The sequence below is a fragment of the Megalopta genalis genome, chromosome 1 (genome assembly GCF_051020955.1).
Source record: "Megalopta genalis isolate 19385.01 chromosome 1, iyMegGena1_principal, whole genome shotgun sequence".
In the NCBI taxonomy this organism is placed as follows: Eukaryota; Metazoa; Arthropoda; class Insecta; order Hymenoptera; family Halictidae; genus Megalopta; species Megalopta genalis.
Genome location: NC_135013.1, coordinates 44,431,440 through 44,448,607, shown reverse-complemented (window position 1 = coordinate 44,448,607; position 17,168 = coordinate 44,431,440). Strand labels below are relative to the sequence as shown.

General features: G+C 33.1%; 1 protein-coding gene across 2 annotated transcripts in view; it reads left to right on the top strand.

Annotated features, from left to right (window-relative positions):
- LOC117220831 (potassium channel subfamily K member 6) overlaps positions 1 to 17,168 on the top strand; it is a 1,018,768-nt gene that overhangs the window by 737,149 nt on the left and 264,451 nt on the right. The gene's annotated exons all lie outside the window — the stretch shown is intronic.

The window sequence follows — 17,168 nt, the reverse complement described above, 5'->3', positions numbered from 1 at the left end:
TCTTGGCCGAATTTACTATAGATTTGTAGATTGTAGCTTACGCTTTATAGTGACATTCGAAACCTTGATGTTGGATTGTTTATGGTACCTTATATTAATGACTACACTGCGTATCTTTATGCAAAATAAAAATTATCTTAACTATCTTAACAATTTTAGTAAATTGAAAATAATACAAAGAAGTCCTTGAATTCTCTCAATATTTGCATTATTTTAAATTTTACCTATCCATTTTTATTATAAATGCATAAAATCCACAGTTTATTAATAACAGTACACGTTTTGGTCAAAGTTCAGTACAAATTATGTCAATAATTTTTTTAATAATTTCTCATGAGAATAAGAACTGTTTTGCAAAAATCTTATAATCTTGAGAATTCTGTAAGTCAATAAAATCTGATGCCTAGTTTAGGGGATTCTTCGATTTATGTGCATTTCTCAATTAATCAGTCCTCAAAAATAAATTTATATTTCTTTATATTTTAATAAATATTTCGTTCTAAATACAAGATTCATACAATTTATTAGGTCATAGGGGCCACCGGTGACCGGCGCGCCCAAATTGATAGGAATATATATAATTTAAAACAAATGTCAATGTCTAAAATTTTGTATTATTACCATCGTCAATTCAAACAGTGACCCCTGTCACAATTAACATGTCAAACATGGTTATACACTGTAACATATCTATTGCAGATAATATTCCAACATTATATGTATCACCTAAAAGAAAATTCATCTTGGCGTCACGGACAATTTCTGTAAAACCGACGTGGCATCCAACGTGTTAATTGCTACCACGATTTAACCCCATTGTTCTCAAAAAACTTCTGATATAGATGTAATATTGTAACGACACATGAAACAATCCTGCTCTCTTTGTCCTTGTCAAAAAATCATTGGACCGTTTTGGTGTATTAAGTATTCACAAATCTTGGAAGGTTTCATACACTCGTACATATATGCACGTGCATATATACTTATCAAAAATCCATACTCTTGACGTAAACGAAAATTCAAAAATTCTTTATCATATTGCAAGTTACAGCTTCATGTTGTTAAACTACCTTCCAGGATGTCATATAAATTTCAATTAACTTAACGGATGCTCACGAATCTACCTCTGTGCACATTCAGTGGAAAAAATAAAACTAATGATTTTCACTAATTGCAAGATGAAAATTGCGTTTCCATTACCCATCCTATTGCGAAAGCGCTAGACAGGGTTGCGTTGCTTTAATATTTGATTATATGCACACGTGCCGCTTAATTAACTGAAGTTTAAACAGCACATGCCGGAAAACGAACCATTAATTTTCAGCTATTAATATCTTGAACCTGAAGTCTTAACTTCGTTCATGTAAATATATACATATATACGTACGTAAACATAATGGATATTCTATCATCACATCGGTTAACGATTTTCCATTTCCCAGTGTTACAAAATTTTCAACGATCTTACAGATGATATTAATTATTAAAATATTACTTATTCACTCGTTTTGCGATCTAACGGTTCTCTATCTAACGAAACTTTTATTTTTCCAATTCCTTCAATTCTTAATGATGACGTGATGCTTATGTCAACACAATAGTAATAGTGATACAAAACAATGCTTATAAAACAAGATAAAGTTAAAATTTGATTTAATGTTCATTGTAACGGAATTGGGAAAATTTTATTCGAATAACGGATTAGAGATACATACTAACAAATAACATTTTATTCACCACTATATTCAATGTGAAAAATACAAATTTAAAAATAAGATTTCACTCAAATAAGAATTTATTCGTACAAGAATATATATGAAAAATAATCAATTTGAATCAAAAAATGATAGAATATAAAATTCTTTTTTTCATAGTTTATCGATTTTTCTATTTCATATTCCTTTTTTTCAGATATTGTATTGGAAAGTTTGTTACTTCTGAATAGATTGTTCATTGATGCGTGACGAAATAACCTTTCGAATAACTTATTCGAATAAATAATTATGCGAATAATTTATTTGAGTAACTTGTTCAAGTAAAGAGTTATGCCAATCATTTATTCGAGCAATTTATTCGAGTAAAGAATTATGCGAATAATTTGTTCGAATAAAGAATTATGCGAATAATTCATTCCAATGAAAAATGATTCGAATAAAGAATTTTTCGAATAAGTAGATACAATAATATAAGAACGTTGTATATGTATACTTCTTTTCTTCAAGTTGGACGTTGTTTATGCGCTACACTGTTCAATAAACAATATCGTTTACTCATCCTGCACGAAGAACACCAGACTCTCCACTTTCTAGCAAATTGCACAACTTTTTTCGTCCCGCGCGCGCGCGAGGCGCACAGAGGGTAGTACTCATTGAGGTGGCCATCATTGAATTAGAGCTATGCTTGCCTACTGTAGAATTTAAGAGGCTACAAATGTTAGGCACGTGTGAGTACTAACGAGTAATTGAAGCGAGGAAATAGAGCGGAAAGGGTGCACCAAAGAAGCAGGAAACTGTGGTGTTCATGGTTCGCATTTGCGGTCTTGATTGGCTGACAGAAAACATCTGAAAGAAGAAAATCCCAAAGTGCGGGTAACGTTCTCAAATTTATGCAGTCCGTACGGTAGATATTAGGGTTGTAGAAAATGTGCCAGCAGTAGAAGGAGCGAGAAAGAAGTAAAGAGAAAGAATTATGGGTAGACTGCGGATTTCATGCATTTATGACAAAAATGGGTATCTGGAATATACAATAGTAGAAAGATCAAAAGCATTTAGTAATGTCGATATATTATTTTCGATCAATTAAAATTACTGAAGGAGGAATTCCATTTTTCAATCAGAATTTGGCAAAATTGTATTCGGATGATAAATAATAGACAAAGACTATCGACTAAAATTTTTTTCGACGCTATCGAATAAATATGTAATCAACTACAAAGTTATCTAGATAACAACTTATCAGAATAAGATCTTGCTCGAATAAAATTTCATTCGAATAAAAAGTTATTTGTTATTCGAATAAGAATTTACTCGTACAGGTAAATTCGGAAAGCAATCCGTTTGAACAAGAATGATACAATATAAAATATCTTTTCATAGCTAATTGATTAATGTTTTCCACGCTAATTATTACAATCATCTTTTTTGTGGTAGACTGATCACTGACGTGTAACTAACCTTTCCACGTTCGTTCATTTAGTACATGTCGTCGTACGTGCTGTCATTATGAAAACGTGATAATAAACTCAAATAGATTTTCACAAAATTATGGGAAAGAACCAGTCAAGAATAATTCGCACTATTATTCGAATAATTTTTAATCTCTATTTAAATAATGCACGCGAATAAAGAATAAAGAATTATTTGAATAAATAGATAAATTGCTGTTCGAATAAAATGTTCGACTAAGAATAATTCGTTTGAATATTTATTCTTAAATATTTATTCAACAGAATTCGAATAATGTCATATACTGAAACCACTCATTTCCCGATTTTTAGCAACTGTTGAGACACCCTATGTGTTCGTTGCTCTGAGAAATTTTATCGTATCCTTTTATTGGGTTTATGTTTTATTTCTGTAGCGTTCTGCATTTGTATAGTATGCAATCTATCGCGAGACTTCCATTTCGGCAAAGGTTGCAATCAGTTTTCTTAATTAAGTAGTAGTCAATTAAGTAATTAATTAAGTAGTCACGATGGTATAGTTTCTTCTTTTCTGTTCATATTATTGTGTGGGACTGATTGGTGAAGTTCTGTATCGTAATACAGAAGTGTGTTTTCTTGTGGGCGAACTGTTAATACACTCATGGAGTACACAGCAAGATTTCGATTCTTGTTGGTGTTGGCCTATTTTAATAATCCAAGTATTGCGTACGCTTCAGCAGTAAAAATTGATGTTGGTTTGGGGAGGATTTTTTTTATTATTGTATTGTCAGCGATGACGGCATATCCTACTCCTGAGTCTGATTTAGATGCATCGGCGAAGATTCGAATGTAGTGGGTATATTTATTGCTTAGTTCAAGGAAACTATTTTCATGTTCTATCCTGCTTGTTTCATTTTTGGGAAGTCGGACAAATCATGTAAGACATTTCATTTACTTTCACTTGTCGGTTATTGGACAAGTGCGAATATATTGCTTTCAGCATACGTTCTTTCGCAGAGGTATAAATAGTTGAGGCATAGTCAATTTTTGATTGTAACGATGCCGTGTACAGTGACTCTGATTAATATTCGGGCACCTTTTAAAACGCTATAACCTTTTTAGGATCGGACTAAACCATTTCAATTCTTTTTAAATGACAGAAATATATACATTCTAAAAAATCAGTTAACGCAAAGTCAAGTAACAAACGTTAAAAGATTTTTAAAACTGCAGATTTCTCACACTTATTGGTCGAAAATGTCAAAAATCGGGACAAAACTGATTTTTGCGATGTTTAATTGTTTACATATAAATAGCCTGGATCTACAAGACGCATTTTTTATATTTACAAAAGCAATTTAGCAAAATTTACAAAAAGCATTTTTGTTATGATCTGGTAGACTGGTCCCTCTATCATCTGAAAACAATTTAAGTAGTTTAGACTAGTTCTCAAAAACTTATCGCGTTTTAAAAGCTGTCCTTGTAATAGAATTTCTTCGTCAGCTCCCAACCGTTATTGGCTAGCACTTTAATTACATTCAATCTTTTAATGTCGGCGTTTTTCAGGTATTTTACGTATGTAATCCAATTACCATGTTAATCTATTGTCCAAGATAAGTCCTAGAAGTCTGACGCTGTTCACGAATTTCCGATTTTTTTAGTTCTGATTTTTAGTTCCGATTTCCCTGTAAATACTTTCGGATGTGGCTGGTGTTTTCTTTTTCTTGTAAGGGAAGAAAATTTGAAGTCTGACTCATTTGATGATTCTTGTAGGTGATTGATGGATGTTTATAGATATTCATATATTGAGGCAAGATTTTTTCCGTTACAAGTTAATATGAGATCGTCTGCGTAACAAAGATGAGCTTTTATTGGACATTTTAGTTTTCTGTTTGCATCATTGATTCCGATTAAGAAGCGTGTGACCGTGTGACTCGTGACAGCCTCCTATGGGGTACTCCGTTTTCTATTTTTATTGGATTTGATAGTGCCCCGTTTATCCTAACTTGTATGATTCTGTCTGTTAGAAACTTTATAATGGGGGCTGACATGACATCTAATCCTCGCAATACCGGCGGTTGATCGATCACGCGAAGCCCCATTATTGGGTCCTCTTTATGTATACAAATATGTTGAACTCAAATTTGATTATTACTATCATTATTACTATTACTTTAACGTAATTCTTTCTTAAACAAACGGCAAGTGTTAAGTGATCAAGGCAGGCCTTGAATTCTGGGTCCAAAAAACCCGGAAGTGGTACGGCGAAGGTTAACTCGGAAAATGTTTCAACGATTTTGAGCTTCTAGATCATGCAAAAGATCTTCTCAATGTCAAGGTATATTGTATTAGATATTCGTTCTTCTGAAATACGTCGCATATGTCAGAGTTATGTCAGGCTTACATTGCATATGTCTGTTTAAAACATCTATCGTGGAGCGGTATTGTCTAAACCAGGGCTCGGAATTGAACAACACGCAACATGAGGATCGCTAGGGCTATGCCTGTAGCTTTTAGGCGATCATTGGAGAGCGAAACGCGCGACAAGAGTCAGGAGATGTAGCTCTTGCTGGTCTAAATACATATCGAATTCGAGTTAGAAGATTGTTTGATTCCAGGTTTTGGTTAATGTTAAACTTTGTGTATTTTTTCCAACGTTTATTTATGTCGATTTACTATTAACACGTTGACTGCCACGCGTATTTACAACAAAATCTCCTACAGGCCACCCGTGCCGCTATAGGAAGCGTGCGCTGTTAATTCATGTCTGTTTCTGTTCCTGCATGAACAGTTGGAATCTTTGCCGAGTACCGAATGGTATAACTTAAAATCTCTGCCCTTATTTTTTTCAATAATGAAAAGAGATCGGATTGCCTGGAAGGAGAAGCATAAATAGAACTACACCGTCAGATTCTGATTCGGATACTGATAAATACAATCTTAGTGATAATGAATGTTATGAAGATACTATTGACGAGATTTTACGAGAATTGGTCATGGAAGAAGAAAGAAATGTTGATGATACCGAGGAAGCTACAGTTCAAATAAAAGCTCAAATAAAAGATACGAAATGGACCGATCAGAGGCACGAGCAAATCGGAAAAAACCAACAACTTTTTGTCCAAGCTGTCCTGATCAACCTCAACTTTGCAGAGAATGTTTTAATGTTATACACTGCGAATAATTTTTTTAATAAACCATTTTTATAAGAATTCAATCGTTTCATTACCTCCTGTAGAATATATTTGTCCAAATATTTTCGGAAATCCTTTGTAAGTAGTCAAATCGGTGTCACCCGAATTACGGGTGACGTGGCCTGATGAGAACTTTTGTTGTCACCCGAATACGGGTGACGCGGCAGTCAACGTGTTAATGTATGTTGCAATTTTACTATCGCACGTGCATACTCTATCGCTGCCGAATCGAGGAGAAGAGTATAGCCAGATATGTCAGAAGCCGGGCCCACTCGACCCTATCACGGAATAGATCACGTGACTTTTCCTGACAATTTCGTCTATAGGCCAAGAAGTGTCTCGATTGTGCATTTTTTTTATAGTAATTTACACATATTACACGTAAATAAAATAACGAGATCTACGAAAGGCATCTTTTAAATTTTCTTTATAGATGTAGATAAAAAAACGACAGTTTATCTTTTTTTCGTCATTCCAAATAATTGCAAAATTTAAAAAAAGCATTTTATTCATTGTCTAGAATATTGGTCCCTTTATCATCTAAAAAAAAAATCAGGTCTTTTAGTGCAGTTTTGAAGAAGTTATTACGTTTGAAAAGGTGTGCGAATACTTGTTTTACGCATTGTATAATGCGATATGAAAGAATAGGGAGATGTTTCTAAGTGAAAGCGGAAGTGAGACAAAGAAGTTCACTATTTTTAAACTTGGCGGTAGTAGATTTGGGGAAATAATTGATAAACCTGAGATAGCGCGGTGGACGAGGATAAAGGAGAAGAATGTTTACACACTGGCAAAGGTAGGCGGTTGTAGCAGCAGAAAAAGAAGAGTACGATAAAGACGTTGAGGGTACCAAGTTGACCCAGAAGGTCTGGAAATGAGTGGTAAAAGACAAAGAAACAAAATTCAGGAAACTTACTGTGACATATCTTACGCTTCTTTCTTCAACCAGTAAAATCTTTACATATTTCTGAAACTAAAGGACCAAAGTAATTTTGTTTCTATGATAAAATAAGATAGTTAAATTTTTAATTCAGGATGACATTATAAATTTATTTTCTCGACGGTTGAAGAGAATATAAACGTTCAAAATTGTCGAAAACAGGCGAAAATTTATAAGTCATATAGATAATTACGTGATATTATCTTAAAGCAGCCGTACTTGTTGTTTAGTATATACTTACAGTAATGCTTTAACTCTCAAATGGCGAGGTCTTAAATTCGTTTTTAACCCTCACAATATCCATGACCTTATGTATTTTTATACCTTATATATTTTTTTATTTTCAACTAAAATTTTGTTCATCATTACTATTATTACTATTATTATTACTTTCCGAAGTAATGTGATAAACGGTTCCGGAGGGGAGTTTCAGTCGCGAGAGAAAAAAGGGAAGCGGTTTTTTAGTGGGTAAGAATCCCACATAACCCGGGGAATGTGACCTGCCCCGAGTATCTTGTTGAAGATTTTTCCACTTTCCTCCCAAAAAAAAAATTATATTATCGTACGTTTTTGTTCATGGCAATTACATATGCTACATTTCTTCCTGTGCTTGTTGTTGTTGCTTTAACATAAAGAAACGCACTCGGTATAAAGTGTTAAACGATCAAAGAAGGCCTCGAGCACTGGACCCGAAAAACCCGTGGTACGGCGAGAGTTAACCAACTTTACAATCATTACAATTGTCGTCCTATTTTTATTGTTAGCATGAATTATTAACTAATTAAGTTAGATTCGATAAGAGAATCAATATTAATCTAAAATAAGTAAATCCAAAAATATGTGAAACAAACTAATGCATAAGAATTTCTATGGATTTAACTATGGCTGCATGAAGCTGTAAAAAAAACGTCTACTTCGCGAGGATTAATGCAGCAAAACACTGTGCATAATGATTCTCTCCATCTAGTGTAGTGGAGCCGGTTATTATGAGGTGGCCAAATACTGTGTCTTTGGTTTGATTTCAGGCATTACTAACTTTATATTTATCGAATAAGACATTCAATTTTCTTATTCTTTTATTTTGTTTATTTTTGAAAACAAAAATTAGTTTTCGAAGAAATGAATCCAAAGGCGATAAGTAATCGATTCCACTACCCTAATTACAGTTTACCAAACGTTCTTGCTAGATTGCTGAATTCATATCTATATAGAACCAAGTATGCAGAATCTTAAAAATTGTATTTAACCATGTATAACCTGAATTTTGTATATGATTATAAAAAAACTTACGTAATTTGAAACCAGGAAAAAGTCTCTAGATATAAATTAAAAACTGATTCAAATAAAAGCTGGAAACTGGAATGCATAACTTTCATGAGGATGAATTAGAAGTGACAAAGCAAGATGCTTTTACCATATTGTGGCTAAAAATGAAATTAAATAATGTGGAAAAAATATGATGAATCACTCTCTGATTACGAAGTTACACCGAGCTGCAGACAGTAATAAAACTTTTCGTTCAATTCCTAGTTTATTCTAAAATTTTACACTCTTTTACGTAGTGATATTTGAACATCGTTTTTATGGTAACCCTGGCAACAACCATCAAACATCACGTCCATAACTCTCTAATAACTTTTAAAAGTTATTATAGATGGATAAATTATGTGAACACAGAGTAAAAGACTAAATTACTGCGCAACAGAGATTATGCACACAGAGTTTTAATGAATTGTTGCACCGTGTGCAACAGAGTGTTTAATGAATTCAGGCATTACGTGCAAAAACATCTTGACTCGAATTAAGTTGTTCTTGTGGAATCCATCGTAATAGTAATTTTCGATATGTGTGTAAATACATAAACATCTAGAATATGCATTCACACATGATTTGCTCGTCAATTATCGGTGTTTAAAGAACTAAAAAAGAGAATATTGCATTTGTCTCGCATTGCCACCCCATTGTCTCGCATTGCGAATTATTTGGTAAGCATATTGTAAGTGCAATGGATACAATAAGCGAAAGTGATACTATACTATTATACGTTTAACGAGAACTGGCACAAAATGTAAACAGAACGTCATATGATCGGAGCTGCGGTTACAGATAAGTGGCTGTTAGATGACGATGCTCAGAGACGAATTTTAGAGGACCTTCATCGAGCAGAGTAGCCTCATGTAGAAGGGCCTGAAAACTGATTCGGCCCTGAACCAAGCAGGCGACGCTCGCGTCCAGTTGTTTATAGAGAGTGCCTAAAAGTCACTCGCAATAGGGAAATGAGAGGTTTCTGAGATCATTTGAAATAACTTTTTCCTAAGCGCAAATGCAATCCGCGGCTTTCTTTACGAGTTATTAACGAAAAACAGTGACCAATGAGAGGCAAGATTAGCAGACGCGAGGCGGTCGAGCCAATGAGCGGAACTGAACTTCGACCGCTCTTTGGCTTCGTCACCTTGCGCCAGCCGAGCTCGCCTCTCATTGGTTAGTGTTTTTCGTTAATAACTCGTAAACAAAGCCGCAAATTGCATTTTTGCTAAGGAAAAAGTTACTTCAAATGTCCTCAGGAACCCATCATTTTCCGATTGCGAGTGACTTTTTGGATAGCCTGTATGTTGTGCTAGTTCTAGTTGAACGAAGTATAGTTCTAACAGTAGTTTCAGTAAGGGCAAGAAACACACGATTAGAAGTGATAAATGGGAAAAAATCGAAGAAAAAATAATCGTATCGCAAGGTAGGAGCTACATTGGTTATAAAGATAAAACAGCTTGTTGAAGAAAATGTATGTGCAGCAGTAAATGTTGCTTCAAAAAATGTCACGAACAATTTCCCAGAATCATTCAGGTAGGTAAATTTCAAAGTCCGTATAACTTAACTGATACAGAAAAACAAGATACTTATTTAATGACTTGGGTTGAAAGGACGGACATAACATTTTCTGCGGTTTTCCCAAAATCAAAGAATCGAGAGTATTCTTGCAAGTATTTTATAAAACAACAGTAAAAATGGGAAGAATGTTTGCAAATAGTTTTTGCGTTTAAATAAAACAGACAAGGATAATGATACAATTAAAAATTTACAATTAAAAAGACAATAGAATTAAAAATTTTATTAATGTAGCAGCCGAAGGTTAACGATTTCGGAGCGACCTCCGAAATGCTAGGAGGATCGACGAGCGTTAAGCATTGGTCGAACGGAACGGTCAAATTCGAAAGAAAACTCGTAACGTTCGAACAGCGCACCGATAAAAGGATGCGCCCGCAGGTCACGAGGCAGAACCCGACGAACGTCGACGCGCAATTTACGATCACCCTCACGAATACGATTATAATTACGATTTACGAACACGGCTACGATCACGATCACGATTACAGTTTACGATACGGATAACGATACGGAATTATACAATAATATAACGTACACGGTTTACGACTTCGGTGTGCGATTACGAAAATTATTGTACACTGCTTTACTGTCTTTTTCTACTATCTCTACATCAACCGCACACACATTGCTTTACATGTATTAATCCTTCCTATTGTAAGAAATGCAAATTTTTCATGAAAACTAAATACAAAGTTTTTCTGCTTTAATTCCATTTCGTTTCTCGACAAGGATATCCGATAATTGCAAAAACAATTTAAATCTGTCTATGCATTTTCAAATATTTAACGACTATGACTATTTCAAATGACTGCATTTTAATGACAATTTATTGTCAAATGATAAAAATGTTTAATTATATTAGAATACTTCGTTTGTTTTAATTATGCTATATATTGTCTCGACAACTAAGCATTTCATTCATTCTTTTTTCACATGCATACCTAAATTGAGTCAAGTTGTTTCTGCATCCAATGTATCAATTGTGTGATATTAACTGCAATATTCTTGCCAAAACTTCATGTCGCGAACTACACACGTAGCTCAAGATACTATGCAGGAAAGAAAACGATTTGCTATCGCTTCTCCTAACCGTGGGAAGAATGAACGAATATTTGCCGAGATTAGTCGACACAATTACGAATTTATGCAAACTACCAACCAACGGTCTAATTAGTTTCGTCGCGGGTCGTGTTCCGCGGAACGTCATGGAAATAGTGGAACGCCGGATGTACGCCGATGATCTGCCCTAATGATATTCAAATACATTTATGCGGATAGGCCAGCAGCTGCGCGATCATAATCAAGAAGTCGGGTAATCCGCCGAAAATTGTGTTTAGGCTAGAAATCAGGTTGCTCCGAACAAAGCATAAATCACAAAGCGCCGAACATTCGTTATGCGGTATGCGAACCATGAAATACGCGGACTCCCAGGCTTTCTCTGCACGTTTCTGTGCACATGCACGTGGTTATGGCCGGTATCCGTGTACACAGAGTGCGTTACACTCGACGAAGCAAACTCATCCGATTGGATTCGGTTATTCGTGACGGGCAAAGGAGCGACAACCCGGAGAGAGAAAAGGTCGTATTCACGTAACATTCACGCAGAATATACACTGTCGATTTTTCACAATCCCGCAAGCACGATACACAATACGCGGCGTAGGGTAGGGAAGCCACTTACTGTACTCTGTTGGCGCAGTTTAAGAGTTTTCGCTACTAAAAACAACATTAGCAATTTGATTGACATTTCTTAAGAACTTGGAGGTAAAGGGCATAGTGCCCTTGAGCTGATTTAGACAACGAATCATTCAATAGAGCATAAATAGGTTTAATGGTTTTAGATCGAGTTTCTCTATTTAAATGTATGCCAAAATTTTGGCAAAAATAAAACATTGGTGGGCATTTGTTTCAGATTTTAAAATTGATAATCCCAGTTGTAAAAAATGAGATACACAATTTTAGTCGCAAAAGAAGCAGATTTCTTATAAAAGTAATTTCGGCACCTTGGTTGGAGTTCTTTTAGATTTTTTAATTTGATGCGCCATCGTCAGAAAAAATAAAAATCAATTTTGTCACGATAATAAAATTTCAATAAAATTTAATAATTCAATAAAATTTTATATTTACATTTCTTCGCTTTAAAAATGAGACAGAGATGATTTGAGGTATGAGGTTATGTAGGCCAGCGAAAAATAGGTTCAGTTACAGTGCACGGTAAATAAACTACTGAAATAAAAATTAAAAACAAAAATTCAAATAAATAATCACTGTTTTACTTTTCCGTAACCTTAATACGTTGTTTGTGATACCTCACCTAGAATGATTAATATTACTGAATATTGATCTTCATTCACTCAATATTTTCTTAAGCTTTTTCATAAACTTTACAGAAAATTTCGCAAATTCAGTATCAAAAAATTGAAAGAATTTTTGTAGTATTTTTAGAATTTCCATCTTTCACATATTTCATTTTGACAAGTAAATAATTAATTGAAGTTAAATAAAAAAATTTAACATCTTATTCTATAAATATAATGTTAATTATACTAAAAATAAACTAAAGGCACAGTAATTGGCTACCCCACAGTAACTCGCTCCACTACCCTAAATATTCTTTTACAGTGGTTGCAAGAAGACCCATATTTTTCATTTTAGCCTTTAACAGTAAACCTACCGACCCAGTTAAAATAAACGATTTTACATTTCCAATTCTAAAATCGTTAAAATTATAATAATCCTTCCATATGAATTGATGGAATCATTTTATTAATCCATGTAAATGATCAAAATAAATACAATACTTGTCATCGTTATGACATCAGCCAGCTTTAGTACTCGGTAGGTTTAGTGTGAATAAAATCCAAACTAGAAAGTGATATTTTATCGTAGTGAGTGCATAAATGTCAACAAAAATCTTATTATGTCCACCAATTACATGTAACGCACGACTATGTAATTAATTTGACTACTCATCTTATAATTAATGTAACTTATAATCATATCTTATAATCATAAACTTGAAAACAATTTTTTTACACAGTTTTGTGGACGCGATGAAACAAAAAGATAAATAATTTCATTTATATAGTTTCTTTATTACATAAAATTTTAGATACTAACCGTAAAATAATAAATTATATAAGCAAATGATAATAGAAGATTAGAAGAGAAATCGTTACATTATATGTGGCAATGTAATAAAGCGTAAATTAGAAAATAGGCATTTGAAAAATTGACGATGTGCTTATAATTGCTTGTATAGAATAAGACTAAATTATATACATATTACGTAAGTCGATTGAAGCAGATTTGGACAAGTGTAATTTGATTACACGTTGCTAAAGACGATTATATTATAATAATTAAGATGTCTCTTGTAAATGCCTCGGACACACTTTGATAAAATGTATACGCTCGAGATAGCTACATTAGGGCTATTTACGAGGGTGAGCCTACGCACTACCAAAAATTATACGGCCGAGATACCCGCATTAGGTAAACCTGCCTAACCGTAGTACAATGGGAAAGCCTCGGCCTAGAGAAACCACCTCCCTAATTGATTCGACCGAGAGTTACATCTCCATAATTTCTTCAATTATTACTCACACATTACCTGCTAGTGCTTATTTAGTAGATTCTAAAAATGTATAATTCATTACTAACGATTTCATAATAAATTTCTTAATACCTATGACACTCTCAGTCGTAACTCAAAGAATAAACTTCGGTAGCATAATCTAATAATTAATTATTTAGAAGAAGAGTATGTACTTTGTTTTTGTATGGCATGTAGAGAATAAGTGAAGCTTACTTTTCTTTAGCTATAAATTTATTCCGCGTATTTAATAAATGATTATAATTGCTACAAAAACAGGTTATATAATGTGATAAAGATCTTTTTGAAAGAACAAGACAAAACATGAACACAGTTTCAAACAAAATAAAACACGATGTAATCGATCTATGGCGGGCCTACTTGAAAGTCGTTATCGTTGTCATTGTCGTTGTCGTAGTATTCTAACATATCACAGTCATTGAATCTTATTAGCTAGGATTAGCTACGATATATGTGAGCTACGATTTCTTTTATAATCGCATTGCTTAACACTTCTTCGTACTTAATAATATTTTTAAGAGAATGAAACAGTTTTAGTTTCTTGTATGACCTTATTTACTTTCATTCCTAGACTTTGATAACAGAAGAATACAATTTTTTTTTCGATTTGGAAGAAATTCAACTTAGAACAAAAATATTCATATGTAGTGAATGTATATGAAATCTTCATCAGAGAACATAAAATTTCTGTAGATAAATTATTCATTTATGATTATTGTTTTATTACTATATAGGTAAGCTCAGTAAACTATAATTTACAATTTACAAAAGTAGAGCTACTTCTTATCGAATTTAGTGGTTTCATTTTAGTCCTGCATCAGAATACATTTTGCACAAACCTAAATGCAAATGTGCCAAATTTTATGCTGTATGAATATTGATTTAACATTGAACGCATAATGTAACAAATCATTCTTACGCTAAATCGTGTATACTGCTGGAAATATTTCAACAACCATTTACATGACTAGATATTCTATTAAACTTAAGAAAATATAGAGGACGACGAAAGATTCCATCAGTTAATGCTGCATCGTTAATGTTTCAGAAGACACTTGTAAATACTTTAAATACCTGTCGCGAAATTGGTGTTCCACAGAAGTTTATGGGAATTATTTGCGTGGGACACGTTGAGATAACTGGGAAAGTTTCTAAGTTCTCTTAAGTTATCGATTATTCCATCTTTAGTAGCAACTGCAAACTGTGCCCGCTCTTCCAGAAATAACATAGTATAATTGATACAATATAGAAACCGTATTTGATTAGACAAATAAATTTTGTGATCCGACATATTGCCATCGCGTAACTATAGTGAGTTCACTATTTTTTCAATAACAAATTGGTTTTTCGCATCAAATGCCATTTGAAATTTTCAAATATCGTGCGTAGTTATTGAAATACGGACCGTCAAAGTTGACGAATTCTCGTGCTTCCAAACTTTAAATGGGTGAAGTTAAAGTTTAACCTTAAAGTAGCCATTGGTATAACTTTTTTCCATTAAAATACACAGTGGATAAAAAAAGCATCCGCACACCTTCTGAAACGCAATGATTCCTTTAAAACTGCACTAAATGACTTGAATTCTTTTCAAATGATAGAGGGACTATTCTACTAGACGATAACTGAAATGCTTTTTTTTCATTTTGCTATTACTTGGAATGACAAAGATGGCAAAAATCGCAGTTTTGATATAACCAACATAATATACAAACTTAGTAAAACTGTATTAAGCTGTTGATTATATCGAGTTGAAAACTGTTAGGTTTCTAATTATTGGATAAATTCATCGAACATCGTCGATACAAATTTGTATTTTTTTAAATAATTTATTTCTAATCTCTAGAAACAACAAACACGTATTTCTCTGTCAGTATTTTAATAACATTCGTTAATGCTTCATTATGAACACTATTCTCGAAAGAATTGTGTATAATTATTAATTGCAATATAATTATACATAAAATAATTAAATTATTAAGTCATTAAGTATGAAATGTCCGATTTTGAGACTGAAAGTTTGGTTTATTATTTCTCGGGCCTTGCTCTCAGGTTGCCCGCGTGGTTCATTTTGGATATCAAAATCTTCAGATCGGAAAGTTTCAAACCATCAACGTACTGTATGTTCATTAGCCACATCCTTGCCGAGCACCTTGTTAACATTTCGACTTGTCTGCGCTGCATTAGTTTCACGACGGAACTAATATTTTAAAAAATTGCGAATTTTTGACTTATCCATGGCATTTGATGGCATATCCTTTCTCACTGCAAAAGGAACAAAGGACGGTCGAAGTGAAAAATATCGAAAACATCGGATATCAAACTTGATCGGATATCAAACTTTTCATTGGATAATGTAATCCAATGTTCTAACTGTATATTAATTTTTTAGACGCATAGCACTTTATTTCGAATAAAAGACATTCACCACGGTGTACTCGCAAAGAAATCTTACGAGAAATAAAAAATGAAAGAAATTTCTCACATGAGATATTCTTTCCTAACATAGTAATTTATTACGCAGTAATAAAATATGATACAAATTAGTTATTTTCAGTACTTATAATTGTAACTTTGATCGTAAAAAATTCTTATTAACTTCTAATCAGAACCAATGATTCTTTCTAAGTATAATAATAATACTGCGAATCTTTATGTAAAATTCTTAATGACTGTAATAAGTTGAAAATAATAATATCCTTAAATTCTTTCAATGTTTTTTGTTTTTTATTTCGCCTATTAATTTTTGTCATTGATGGACATCCACAGTCTAGCAATAATTATTTCTGCTTTTTATCGTACATATAAGTAACTTTGTAGAATTAGGAAATACGTAATTGCGTTTTAACAAAGAACAGTGTGGTAAAGTAAAATTTTCCACGTATCTAGCCACCACAGTGAATAACGTCTTTCAAACTCTCTATCTGACAAGGGAACATATTGAACCTAGATACGCCAATTTTGATGAAATTTATGTGAGAGATAGTACAGGGAAAAATATTTGACCCACATTCTTTTATCGACAATCGTCCATATTAAAGGAATGAAAACAGCCCTCAGAATTGAAGCTGAAAAATATATTATTTGCTTGAATATCTCGAGAACTAAAATGCGAGGAAACATAAACGTTTTTCAATATTTTTGTATCACAAACCTAACCTCATAAAAAGCTATTTCTTCCTTTTGCAAATTTTCTTATCAAATATTATTCAACTTCCATAACGACTCACATGTGTGATCTACGTATCAAAATAGTGAACTTGATTTTGTTAAATTTCATATTTTTTACCCTGTAATAATCATCCTTTGAAGATTTGATATTTGTGTAAAGAATAATATTCGTGCTTGTCTCGAAGAAGTTAATATTAAACGATATTTTAAATAATGACAGTGTTA